Here is a 13,982-nt window from a genome sequence, read left to right on the forward strand (position 1 = left end):
ATATCTTTGAAAAGACAAAAATATTTATTTCTTTATGTTTTATTAGTTTAGTTCATTTGCATTGCATTGGTTTATGAGCTTTATTACTTCTAGTCCTACTTCTAATCTTAGGGTTAGACGCAATTGTACACTTATGGGTACCTTTGAGCCTAAGTCTTCTTCTCCTTTCCTTAGGATTTCGGGTGAGACTTTGATTCTTCCTAATTCTAATCCTCTTATGGAGAAAAAATCTTCTCACTCATCTCATGATGACGATGATTCTTTAAGAGTTCCTCCTGAACAAGTCCAAAAACTTTCAACTAAACTTGATAAAATGGTTAATTGGCTTATTCAAGAAGACCATAATCAAGATTCTATTCAAGCTATAGAGGCTCTTAAGAAAGTTCTTCATGATAGTGATCAAGGTGTTAATTTCTTGTGTGGTATTACTCACCTTTTGCATTCCACTATTAAACCTTTAGCTCAAGAAGCTCAATATTTAGGGTTGATTCCTCTTGTCACTAGTGTCGAACCTTCTTTTGTTCCATTCCCTAGTATTCCTACCTATACTCCTTCTTTAGTGACTGCCACGGTTCCCTCTATGAATGTTCCTCTTGTGTCCCTTCCTATCTCACAACCTTATTATCATCATGTTCCTTTTACTTATTCTACTCCTCTGCTAGCTATAGTTCCTAGTGTTCCTCATATTGTTTCTTCCATTCCTACAACTTCTTACACTTTACCTAGTGTTTCTAATGTTACTATTCCTCCTATTTCCTCTCATGATTTGACATTACTTAATTTGACTCAAACTATGTCATCTTTACAACAACAACTTGCATCCTTGACTCAAAACAAGTTTAGTATTCCTATGTGTGACATGGGAAGTCCTTTTTCCCAAGATATTATTCGTACTCTCGTTCCTCAGCAAGTCGATATGCCTCATCTTGAGAATTATAATGATAAGGGAGACCCTAGTCACAATGTTAAAATATTCCAAATCCTTTGTAGTGATTATGATCATGATCATAGGATTTTAACTAAGTTGTCTACTCGTACTTTTCATGATAAGGCATTACATTCATTTCCACAACTTGCCAATACTTTTATTCAACAATTTCAAAACAACATTGGCCAGAAAGTGTCTTTGATTGATTTGATGCATTGCAAACAAAATTCTAAAGAAAAATTGACTGGATTTATTGGTAGATTTAAGCATTTATATGCTCAGACTCCCTATCCTATTTCTAATATTGAAATTCAATGTATGTTTATTTCAAATTTGCAAAAGGATATTAGAGATAAGATTTTGCTTATTGAATTTACTTCTTTCTAACAACTTTGTGCAACGCTTCATCATTATCAATTACAAGTGAGTCAATTTGAGAGCACCACTCCAATGACTCCTATTCTTGTTGATAAAAGTGATGCTACTCCTAATCCAAATAACGGTCAAAAATTCAACAACTATGTCAAGATAAATAAACAAGAAAATGTAGTTGCTAATCAAGTTGTTGTTGCATCTCATAATGCCACTTCTACATCCACTTCTTTTTGATTAAATTGTACATTTACTCATCTTTCTAAATCTTTACATTCTATTATGAATAGGTTGTTAAGTACTAATATGATTACTTTTCCTCCTATTTGACCTCTTTTATCTACTACAATGGCATCTCAATATTTTGATTCTAAAGCTTTTTGTCAATATCATCATCAGAATGGTCATGATACTAAGAAATGTTATTCTTTAAAACATAAGATTCAAGACTTAAATTATTCTAATGCTTTATTTGTTGATAATTTTGATGGTAGTGGGACTAAGTTTGTTTCTCCTCCTAATCAAAATCTGCAAATCTATTTGAATCCTTTACCTCACCATGATACTAATAATATTTTTTAGCCATCTTCTATGGATATTGTGTATGATTCAAAGATGGATGATCTTAATCTTGTTTTTTACCAAGTGGAGCATGTGGTTCAATCTATATCTCCACCTCAACCTTAGCTTCAATCTCAATTTTTGGCTCAACCTCAACTGAAACCTAAGCCTATATTAAAGCCTTAACCTAAAACTTGACAACAACCTAAGAAAAAATTACCTTGGGAACTTTTCACTACCTTTGATGATTCTGAGACTATTAAAGCTCCTGATGGCCCCCTTTATATTTATGCTAAGATTGCTAAGATGCTCACTGATGGTTGCCTTGTTGATCCTACCTCCTTAGCCAATATTATTATAGAAGAAAATATTTTTATGAAAGGATTGCAACATGATTTTTATGATAAGTTGGATGTGTGGGTTCAAACTTGTAATGGTTTTCTTTATCCATCATTTCGTTATATTGATTTACTAGTTGAACTTTGTGGAAAAACTATGAACATTACCCTTTTTGTTGTTCCTACTTCTGATCAGTTTCAAGTTAAGCTTAGTTTTCCATGGTTAAATGACATGCATGTTGTTGCTTCACCTATATCAAGATTTTTGGTTCAAAAATTGAGATTTTTGCACATTTCTCGAGGTAGAAATTTTGTGATTTTGGCATAAAAATCAAGATTTTTTTGGTATCCAAATTGAGATTTTTGCACACAAATTGAAATGGATTTTGTATGAAATTGGTATGCTTCCTGATGTAATTTTGATACTTGTGGGCACACTTTTCGAGACATTTTGGACAAAATCTTGAGGCAATAATTTTTTTTTGCTTTTCTAGTGCTTTTTTGATCTGCATGTGGTTTTTTGGCCATAACTTGCTCATTCGAACTCCATTTTTCATTTTGAAAAAAGCGTTGAAAAGATGATTCTGAGCCTATCGTGATGGTGCAGTTTATTTGGATTTTTCATGCTATTTGGTGGATTGTTTTGGCTATCAGATTTAGAAGTTCTATTTTGCACTTCGAGAGACATTTTGAGACATTCTATTTTCCAAATTCTGCTCCAGGCACATGCCATTTAGTGTTTTTCTTTTCTACATTCTGAAGGATATCTTGGTTATTTTAGGTCTAGAGATTGATTTGTTTTGTTTTTGATGTTTTTTTCATGGGTTGTACTAGCTATTGTATTAGTTTTACATCTCTTTTGATCTTTGTTGACATCCTTTTGTAGTATTTTTGCAAATGCATTGAGATAAAGTGCCACTCTATTCCATTTTAGGATCTTGCACATCTTTGTGTTTTTTTGTACTTGCACTACATTATAAAGTGCCTTGGGGGGTTTCATGTTGACCATATTCTCCATCTTCCTTTGATAAGTGAGTGTTCCTTCCATGAAATTAGCCTCATGATGTGTCGATGACACATGCCATTTGTAGATGCTCAAAAATGGTTCACATCTACGACCTCATCACTTCTTCATACTAATTTGTCCCATTTTCTCATTCTACTAACTTTGATCTTTTGGCCAGATTGACCATATTTTGTCATTTGTATCCCCTTTCATATCAATTTCATAGCAACTCGGAATCATATCAAATCAACTTGAAATCATATCAAATCAACTCAGAATCACCCCAAATCAACTCAAAATCACTCAAAATTGGTCCTAATCAACCCAAAACATATCAAACATCCCAAATCAATCATCATTTATCTACTCCTAGGCATTGTTGTGGCTTTCAGTGTCTTGGAAACCTATCAACTTATCAATCTTATCAATTTGACCTTAGTACTGTCATGACTCTTAGTACTAGGTCAAAATATCATTCATGTCATTAAATATTTCATGTTGTTGAGGCTTTCAATGTCAAATCATGGCATCATCAACCATTTTAATAATATTGACACTATCCATCAATGTTATTATGACCAAACCTTATCAATCAATTTCAATCCTGTAGCATTTACAATGTCGGTTAAATGTAACATATCAATTTATTCATGTCATGTGTCCTTGGCATGTTATCAATTTCAACCTATCAATTAATTTGACCATGGTTTTGGTCTACCTTTTCATCATCTTATTTGATATCCATCATTGTCACACTTTCATCAAAGGATACGGTCACATTCATTTAATCAATTTGGCCAATCATCTACTAATTTTCTCTATAGGATTAAATAACCCATAATTTAATTCTATTATTCTCATTAATTATTCTTCCTGATTATCATCCTCAATTAATTAATTTTATTAATTAATTGATTCATTATCTGCAAACCATGGAAATTTACAATTTCTTAAGTTCTATCTTCCATCATTAATTCCATTTTCTACTAATTCTTATTTTGTGGAATAAAAGGATTTTTAATTCAAATATTCCATAAAATATTGCATCATCATGACACTTGGATGTGACACCTCGTGGATCCTCCTTTGACACTTGGCTGAGACTTGTCATAATCAAATATTATTACCTCTTACACATGTCCCTATTTGGCTTATTCGTCATAGATTCTTGGCTTTAAGTGGGTTGAGGAATCTTATGATGTGTCATAGATTCTCTTTCAAATTTAAGTCTCATGTGTCATAGAATCCTACTTTTGGCATATTCTGTCATATGCGTCATAGGAATCTCTTGCCACATCGCATGTCTGTGGGTGACAAATCCAATGTTCTCACCCTACATGAAAATTATAAAATGGTCACCCTTCCTCTCATTTCAGGGCTAGAATGCTCAAGTCTTGAGTCCTTGAATCTTTGAGTTTTTGAGTCTCTACTTCTTTGCATGTTGCATTCTCTCTCTCTCATAAAATCACACTTCAAGTATTCTCATGGCATTATCACTATGATAGGCTTTTGCTTCAATCTTTTGTGCACTATAGGAAAATTGGAGCTACAATAATTTGGAGAAGAAAGAAGGACATGGGAGCTACAAACGAAAAAGGGGGTTTCTACTGCTTTCTCTATTAGTTTGGCTTTCATGGTAGACTAGTGGGTGCTAACGTATGATTATTGAGTTTTGTGATTTTCCCATAGTATGTTATGCTTTTAGCCCATTTTATGGTCCTACATTTGGTGAACCCGACGTGAACATGCATATCTAACTTGGGTTTTCTTGTTTGTGCTTGTAGGTGCAAGGAAGGAGCTCACTTGGAAGGGTATAATGACTATCTGCTCTTCCTTTTCACACATAGATTAATTAGGGGGGCTAGTAAAATGCTTATATGCTGTTGTTTCATACATTCTATTAGCTTGCTATCCTAGGGCGCACTCTGCTCTATCAGGGCGCACTTGGGACCCCTAGGAGCAGTTTTAGGAGCCCTGAAGACACCAAAGCCTCTTGCTGCTATTTCCAACTTACCAACTGCAACCATCTAGGCCCCAACTATGTCATTGATGCACTCTGCACTATTTGGGCACACTTGGGAGTGTAGCTCTAAAAATTTCAGTTTTTGGGTCTTGACTAGGCACCCATTTCCCCACACCCTGCACCTGACTTCCCAACTGCGCCCTAAAACTAACAACTACACCCAACTAGGCCCCAACTATGTCATTGACATAGTCTACACTGTCTGGGTGCACTTGGGGATGTTCAAAGCCATTTTGGCCTTCTAGGGAGCAATTTTCACTGTCAGAGCACACCTAGGTTCACAGTAAGCACATGCACCAATCAAAATCTGCATTTCAAGTTCCTATCACTCTCTAGGACATAGATTAGGTGATTTTTGTGTTACTGATGGTCTATTTGTAGCATGTGGCAATCGTGGGATGAAGACATGATCATAAACTACTAATGCTTTGTTTTCAGGACGTTGTCGAAGACTTTGTGTGTCTTTTAAAACTGTGTGTGGATTTCCTAGATTAGATAACATTTCATTTGGTGCTTAAAAAGAACCTTTTTCTTTTCTGCCTGGCATGTCTACGGTGTTAGATCCCTAGGAGTTGCATTGGACGTATCCTCTCCCCTTGCCATTCATGGATCTTGGGTGTAAGATAAATTCGTGTAACTTCTATAGGAGGCCTGCCTTGGACCAAGATACTTGATATTGGGTATGCCAGGGTACAACCTCAGAGTGGTAATGGGCCAAAGCCAGCTCAATGTTCCAGCCACTATATAAAACTTGATTACAATGAAAGTTATGTCAGCGATATTGCTGCATGATAGCCCTCCTCTAGTACCCTTGTGGTGCATCAAACCCCAGTTCTCAGGGCTAGAGACCTTCTACAAAATTTTATCATTCACTTGCTGAACGGAATGCCCTTACTAAAAACCATGTTTTAGTGGCCAAAATCCTTTCTATCCACTAGCTCAAGGGGTCACCCATGCCTGTGAAGACATCCTACATTCTTGTGGTCCTTAGTAGAGGCAACGGTCCCTTGGGAAGTCATGCCCCTTGGAAAGCGGATCTTGGTAGCCTCGAGAAGTGAGTGCGCTGTAAGGGGGAGCCTGTGGTGCCAAGATCCTAGGTTGTCCACTCTAGATAAGTGTGGCTAAACTTTGGTTCAAGTAGGAATTCAGTGGATACAGTCCTAAAAGCCTAGGTTTTGGTGTGTTTGTTAACTTTTACAACAACTATTCTTGTCTTAATGTGTCTTGCGTGTGTGTAAAACATAATCAAGATAAAAGCCAAACTGTTAAATTTACACCTTGGATATCATTTGAACTTTTCAAAACCTCACACATTGCCAAAACATTTCAACCTTATCAAACTTTGCAAACATTGATTCAACACACTCGAACCTTGGAAAACATGGCGACTTGTGCTCTTAAATGTGCTTGGCAAAATGTAGATCTCATATTTGCATAGATTTCACTTGCATTCACCCTAGTCCAAGCTTCATTCTTGCATCATATAGACTTCATATTGCACCTTTTAGTCGTCATTTAGTATTTATTACTTTTCATATTGCATCCATTTAGGTTCAGTTTTACTTTCCTTAGTTTTTGCATTCCCATCTTAGAATCAACACTTTGCATTCACCACCTTGCATCTTTGCATACTTATCCATCATATTGACCACTTTATCCATAATTTTGGGTGTCCTAATCATCATTTTGAGCATCCAAATTGGCCCTAACACTGTCCTCTACCATTTACCTCTCTATAACAGCAATCCTAAAACCATAGCTTCCAAAATTGCCTCAGTTTTAGCCCAGCTTACCAACTGCGCCTAGAAACTACCAACTGCACCCAACTAGGCCCCAACTATGTCATTGAAATAGTCTACACTATTTGGGCACACTTGATGGTCTTGAGATCTAGTTTTGGGTTCCTGATAACATTTTGGGGCTTCAACAGTGTCCTTAGGTACCTGGTTAGCCCCCCTTGCACTAGCTTGCCCAGATCTGCATTCTACAGCACCTAATCATAATAACCTTCACTTAAGACATCATTCTATACATTATCAGCTTCATTTTTCATCTCCCAAACCATCCTAACATTAACCCTATCATCTTGGCTTCCTGGCATGTCAGTTTGGTAACCATACCCCTCAAAATCAGCAAATGTTCTTCCTAGCTTACCAACTGCGCCTAGAAACTACCAACTGTGTCAAAACTGGTTCCAAGTGCATCAATGATGTAGTTGGTACTATTAGGGTGCACTTGGAACTGTTAGGGTTCACTTGGGTACCTGCATAACCATTTTGGGCCTCCGAACTGCACTTTAGGACCCCAAAACTGCATCTAGGAGCCTCTAGACCTACCCATTCTGCACTTGACCCAAAACCGTATCCTGCACCCAAAATCCCCTTTTTCATCATATGAATTATCCATATTACATATCCACTCAGCATCACCATCATTTTGAGTCCTCAAAATGTCATTTTGAACCCCCAAAACCTTTGAATTTAGTCAAAAATCTAAACAAAGTATGTGTCTTAGAGTATCTCCTAGTGTTGACGGATAATGGATCTTCACTAGTCTTTTTATCTTTTCTTATCATTTTATTGGGTCAAAATATATCTATGGCTTGATAGATTTGACCTTGTCATCTTTTATCAATTTGGTCTTTTCATCTTTTATCAGTTTTTGGTCAAGATCCAAAGTCCTTTATCACAAGGTTAAACTCTTAGGCAAAATACTTTCAAAAGGTTTTATCTAAGTTCAAAAATTTCCATATACCCTTGTCATAAAATAATCATATCCCTAGCATCCCCAAACATCATTTTGACTTACCCTAGTGGTATATCCCTTTCATATTGCATTGATCAAAATCCTTAACATCATTTTCACTACCAAACCCTATCAAATTGTCCATCAACAAAATTACCTTCTTGGGCATTTACCCTCATTTTGCATGTCCCAAAAGTCATTGTGAACCCTAGAACATAATTCTTTACATGATACACCTTGCATACATCAACCTTTAGTACCCTTAACAAGTCCAAAACATAACCCTAATTATCATTTTGCATACCTTAGAGTCATTTTCATCCCCTCTAGTCAAACTCCAAAACATCACCTTGCATTTGCATTTGCATAATATCCCTAGGAAATTTTCACTTTGCACATCAAAACCCTAATTAATTTAGCATTTCCTCACATTTCATAACATTCTTAAACAATTAAAAATCCCAAAAACACTCATATCTTGCATACCCACCACTCTTTGCACTCTTAGATATCATGCCAACACTTACTAGGAGACAAGCAGCTCAGAGACTAGAGGAACTCTATCAACCTTTTTTTTCTAAGGCACAAGCACCACCAAAACCTCACCAAAAAAAAATAAAGAGCAAGAAAATCCAACAAACCTTTGACAAAGACCAAATTGAGGCATCACAACCATTACTATCAGACCCTTTGAATATGTATCCGCAAGATCCTCATAATGAAGCTATGGCACAACAAACCTTGAACAATGCACCTATCATGAGATTTCCTCCAAACACTTCCCCCACACATGGGATGGTTCAATGGAGTCCTAACTTTGAACCTATATTCATGCCAATGCCACCAGGAGAAGGAAGTGTACCAACCTCACCTGAAGATGAACAATTACATTCATTTGAATTCAGCTAACCTAACACATCAAACATACAACAAGGTATTGTACACCTAAGTGATGAATCTGATACTAATTATGGCATCATTGATGAAGAAATGGCTAGGGCATGTCAAGGAAAAAGTTTTCGCAAGAACTTCAAACGTTTGGCAGCTCAAGAAATTGTCAAATTTAATCCAAACTTGGAAGGTCCTAGGTCCAAAAATCAAACCAACACAACAATTGAAAACATCCAACCCATGATAAATTTGGACTTAGACAAGGGAAAACAACCTTTGGAGTTTTCAAACACAATAATGGCACCTATAAGATCCCATCAAGAACCAACAATTGAAATCCTCCAAAGTACATTTGAACACATCAATGTTAACCCCTTGTTTGATGAAATACCACCAATACCTAAACACCACAAAAGGACATTAAGACTTGATTTTAGTCACATGATGCAACAACAAGATGCACCTAAAGGGACCCGTGCTCTAGGGATGCCGGACATACCTTCTTTGGAGGAAAATCAACAAAGTACATCTTTGCTTCTAACTTTACCCTGTGCTACAACATCAAACACTATGGAGCCTCTCATAAATACAACATGTGAAACATCAAGTGCAACCATCCCTATAGATGCACAAAGGAAAAGTCTTATTGACATTACACCCATTCCTAACAGGGACACATCTCATAGTCAAGTCAATATGATGTCTCAAGTAGGAACATCTAAAACAAAAAGGTACCAAAACAACAATACAAACATGAAATTCAATTCTCAAGGACTTAGTCAACCCCCATGACAACAAAAACCTACAATGGTACAAGGACTCAACACTTCCAAGGCACAACCAAGTCTACATCCGCTTGACACAAATCCCACATATCAAAAACAACATCAAATGCAACAACAACAACCACAAGTGGGGCAAACATCCAACATTCCTAACATGCAATCCCATGTGGACCCACTTGACTTACGCACAATTTATCAAAAACAATTCGAACAACAAAAAATGATGTTTGCTAAACAACAAGAGCAACTCAAGCAACAGTTGGAATACCAAAGATGCCTTGAGCAACAAATCGCATACCAACAACATTTGTTACAACAACAACATGTGCCACAACAACATCAACACATACCTCTAGAAAAACAAGCACGCACATGGTCTCACATACAACCAAAAGAGGTATCCCAAAAAAAACCACAACACACGACACAAAAACAACACATGGTACAACAATCATAGTCAATCCAACAATAAATGCCACATCAAATACCACAACAAGTTCCCCAACAATAGGGACCTTTCTGTCTTCGAGGTGCCAACATAACTCCACCACCTAGCGACACTTCATCAAACTCATCAGACACAAAAATGTCAGAACCAAGTAGACATAGTTCTCGCCACAGCAAACGATCAACTCATAGACAAAAAAGACTTGAAGGAAAGACCATCATGCAAAACCACAATGAAGAACTATTACAACAATTCACACAACTTTCCAAACAAGTCGAGGCATTGGGAGTCCAAAAGAAACAGGCTCTATATACAGAAAGGGACCTACGTCCTAACCCATTCGATAAAAGTATGTATATGCCTCCATTCCCAAAACACTTTGAGGCTCCAAGGTTTGAAAAATACTGAGGAAAAGGAAACCCTATTGATCACATCTGAGAATTTTTTGCTTCACGCACCAAACTCAATGATGAGCCCACGTACCTTATAAGATTGTTCCCTTGTTCTCTAGGTGGGCCTACACTTGAATGGTACTCCAAACTTCCTAGTAATAAAAAATCTTGGTCAAAAATAGTAGACAAGTTTATCTCCCACTTTTCCTTTAACATCTCAAATGAGGTGAAATTTTTTGATTTGTGCTCAACTAAACAGAAGGTAGGAGAATCATTCATCACATTCTTACTACGTTGGAGGAACCTAGTTAGTCAATGCTCACTAGATATTCTTGAAGAACAACAAGTAAACTTGTGCATTGAAAACTTAGTCCCGAACTTAATGTATGAACTCAAAATCAAGAGTCCAAGCACCATTTCTAAACTAATGAAAAAAGGGGCTAGTATTGAAGATGCTCTTATCTGTAAGGGAATACTCAAGATAAACAAAGAAAACACAAACACCAACTCGTCTAATGACAAGGAAAAATTTTTCTCCAAAAACAAGAATGTCACTAATGATGGCATTGTGGATCCCCACACAATTAGCATAGCACAACCTCAATTGACTTTGAAAGGTGTAAACTGTACAAATTCACAAATCTCTAATCAAACATCAGCTCCACAATAGAAAACTAAGACTCCCACACAAGATAAACCTCGACGACATCCTAGAACCAAAGACAAGAAATTCACACCATTGGGAATACCACTTGAGACTGCATTACAACAGTTACTGAGTAATAACTTCCTGCAATTACCCCCAATCAAAGATGAGCCATTGACTAAAGCTGATTGGTGGGATGACAAAAAGTATTGTGATTACCATCGCACCAAAGGGCACAAGACTTCATCATGCTTCCAATTGAAACATGCAATAGAAGACCTTATTGATGATGGGGTAATCATAGTTGATCCATCATTGTTAGCATCCAACTCTGATCATACTATTTTCAAAGATCCTTTGGATAATCATGACAAAGAGAAACCCTCAAGTTCAAACTCAAACTCACAAGGTAATGTGAATTACACACGCACCGGCTATGACTACACCATCAATTGCTTTAATGAGTCTGACTTTCACATATCCACATTCACATTGAAGGGTAAAGACCATCATTGTGCTATCACTACACGTCGTAGAAAGATCACCCTACTTGGAGCCCCATCTAGACCTACTGCTTCTACTAGACTTGCACCCTCAAGTAAACCTACTGCTCCTACTTCATCTGATTATAGCCTTGTTGAACAAATCGAAAAAACCCTTGCACAAATATTCATTTTGGACCTACTACGTACATCTCCCCAACATCAGAAGATCTTGGATCAAGCCCTTAAAGAATCAGTAGTCCCAGATAACATTGATGTTTCCCAGTTCCAAGCCATGGTTGGGAACCTATTTTCATCACAAAATATCACTTTTTCACCCTGAGATATTCCTAAGGACAAACCTAACCATAATGATCCCCTTTATCTCGAAGTCTTCATCCATAATTCCAAACTCAGACGTGTCTTAATAGATGGAGGAGTAGGACTGAACATCTGTACTCTTAATGTTGTCAACAATTTAGGTTATTCTGAAGATGATGTGGATCCCTCTCGAAGAATCACAATAAAAGCTTATGATGATGGTGAACGCTTCTCCAAGGGCATCATTACATTACTCGTTAGAGTTCGTCTAGCTACTGAAGACACATTGTTCCATATACTAGACATCGAAATGAATTGCAACATGATACTGGGATGCCCTTGGCTTCATGCTATGAAAGCAGTCCCTTCTACATATCATCAATGTTTGAAGTTTTCCTATGACAACGTGGAGGTTACCATCCCCGACGATCCAGATCCTTTCCAGTTTTGTGCTAATCTAAGAGATGCTACTGCATTCCAAATCCTAACAAACAATGAAGCACAACCCACAAATCTCTTTAAGTATGTGGATGCCGATATACTACTTAGTAAAGCCAAGGAAAAGATGAAGATTTAAGACAATGGGTGTGGAGAGTACTTTATGTCTCAAGTCTCTCACATTAGGGAGTCACCACTTTCTCCCATCAGTACAAAGAATGATACTTCAATCAATGAGAATACATCCATATGTATTGAGAAAGCAAAAGCAGAATGAGAACCCACTTTGATATCTCCTAGCAAGTATGGACTTGGGTTTACCATCATGCAGAAACAAGGCTATGATGGCTATAGTGGTCTTGGATCTCAGAAACAAGGAATCATTGAACCTATCACTATAGAAGGACAACCTCCTAGTTTGGGGCTTGGATTTAAACCATTACAAATAGGTCCTCCTATTATTACAGTACCTATGTGTAAGACTATGGATGTTTTGAATGATGAAAAGGCATCTGAGGATATCCCACCTAAAACCAACAATCCCCTAGCCTTTGAACATAACCCCAATGACCCAGTTGAATTAGTTACCCATATATCTACCTTCAACCAAAGCCCATTCAACACTGATGATGACATCTCCTCAAGTTATCCTAAACCTTTGGATTGGGACCAACGTGGACCACCAATTTTTGATCAATTCGATGATGATGACACTCTTATAATAGAATTTGAAGGCATTATGACTGAAGATCATAAAGAAGCAATTTCTCCTAAAGAGAACACATTGGCATATTTTGGCGAGTCCACTCCACCTTCTAGTTACAAAGAAAAAAGAGAAAGAAATAACAAGCATAGGTCTCTTGGTGAAAACCGAAAGGCACCATTAGACTATAAAAAATCAAAAGCTAAGCAGCTCCCAATGATACAAAATGAAAAATATGATGCCATGAATATCAGTGTTCCAGTGTTCAACATGCCACAAAGTCTTTTAGAGCTCTCTCAATCAGTGTTCATGAGGAAGGTCATTGGTCTCAACCCTCCTAATCCTCCCTTATATCCCTTTGTTTATCCCCCAATCCAGCTACCTAATTTGTCCTATAATTAAAATTAGTCCTTTATCCAACAAGCCTTTTCATATGTCATCATCAGTGACATCCCACATGATACATCTATTGACCCAATTATCCTCAAATGCCTTGATTCGCAAGAGATAGACATTGTCTTACATATGGTACACAATGGTATCTCTCGAGGCCTTTCTAGTGGTTTGATTTTAGCTACAGACTTGGAACAAATCTTGCATAGTTATGGTCAGTCATGGATCAAGAGCTCATCAGCTAGTAGCACCAACAACAGATATCTTCTTAGCATTTGTCAGTAACATTATTGATTTCATCTAAAAGTCCTGAAAAAATATCAAAAAAATTGCAAAAAGTCCTAAAAAGATATCAAAAAAATAGTAAAAAGTATGAAAAAAGCAAAGAAAAAATTGAAAAATGTCATGAAAAAATGGATGCCTTGATGAAAACCTGGCAAACAGGCATCTTGGCACGAAAATTTGAGTTAAGAGAAAAATTCTATCCAAAAGTGAAAACCTGGCAAACAG

The sequence above is a fragment of the Cupressus sempervirens genome, chromosome 3, assembly GCF_028749045.1.
Source record: "Cupressus sempervirens isolate cs-2001-9-10 chromosome 3, ASM2874904v1, whole genome shotgun sequence".
Taxonomy (NCBI): Eukaryota; Viridiplantae; Streptophyta; class Pinopsida; order Cupressales; family Cupressaceae; genus Cupressus; species Cupressus sempervirens.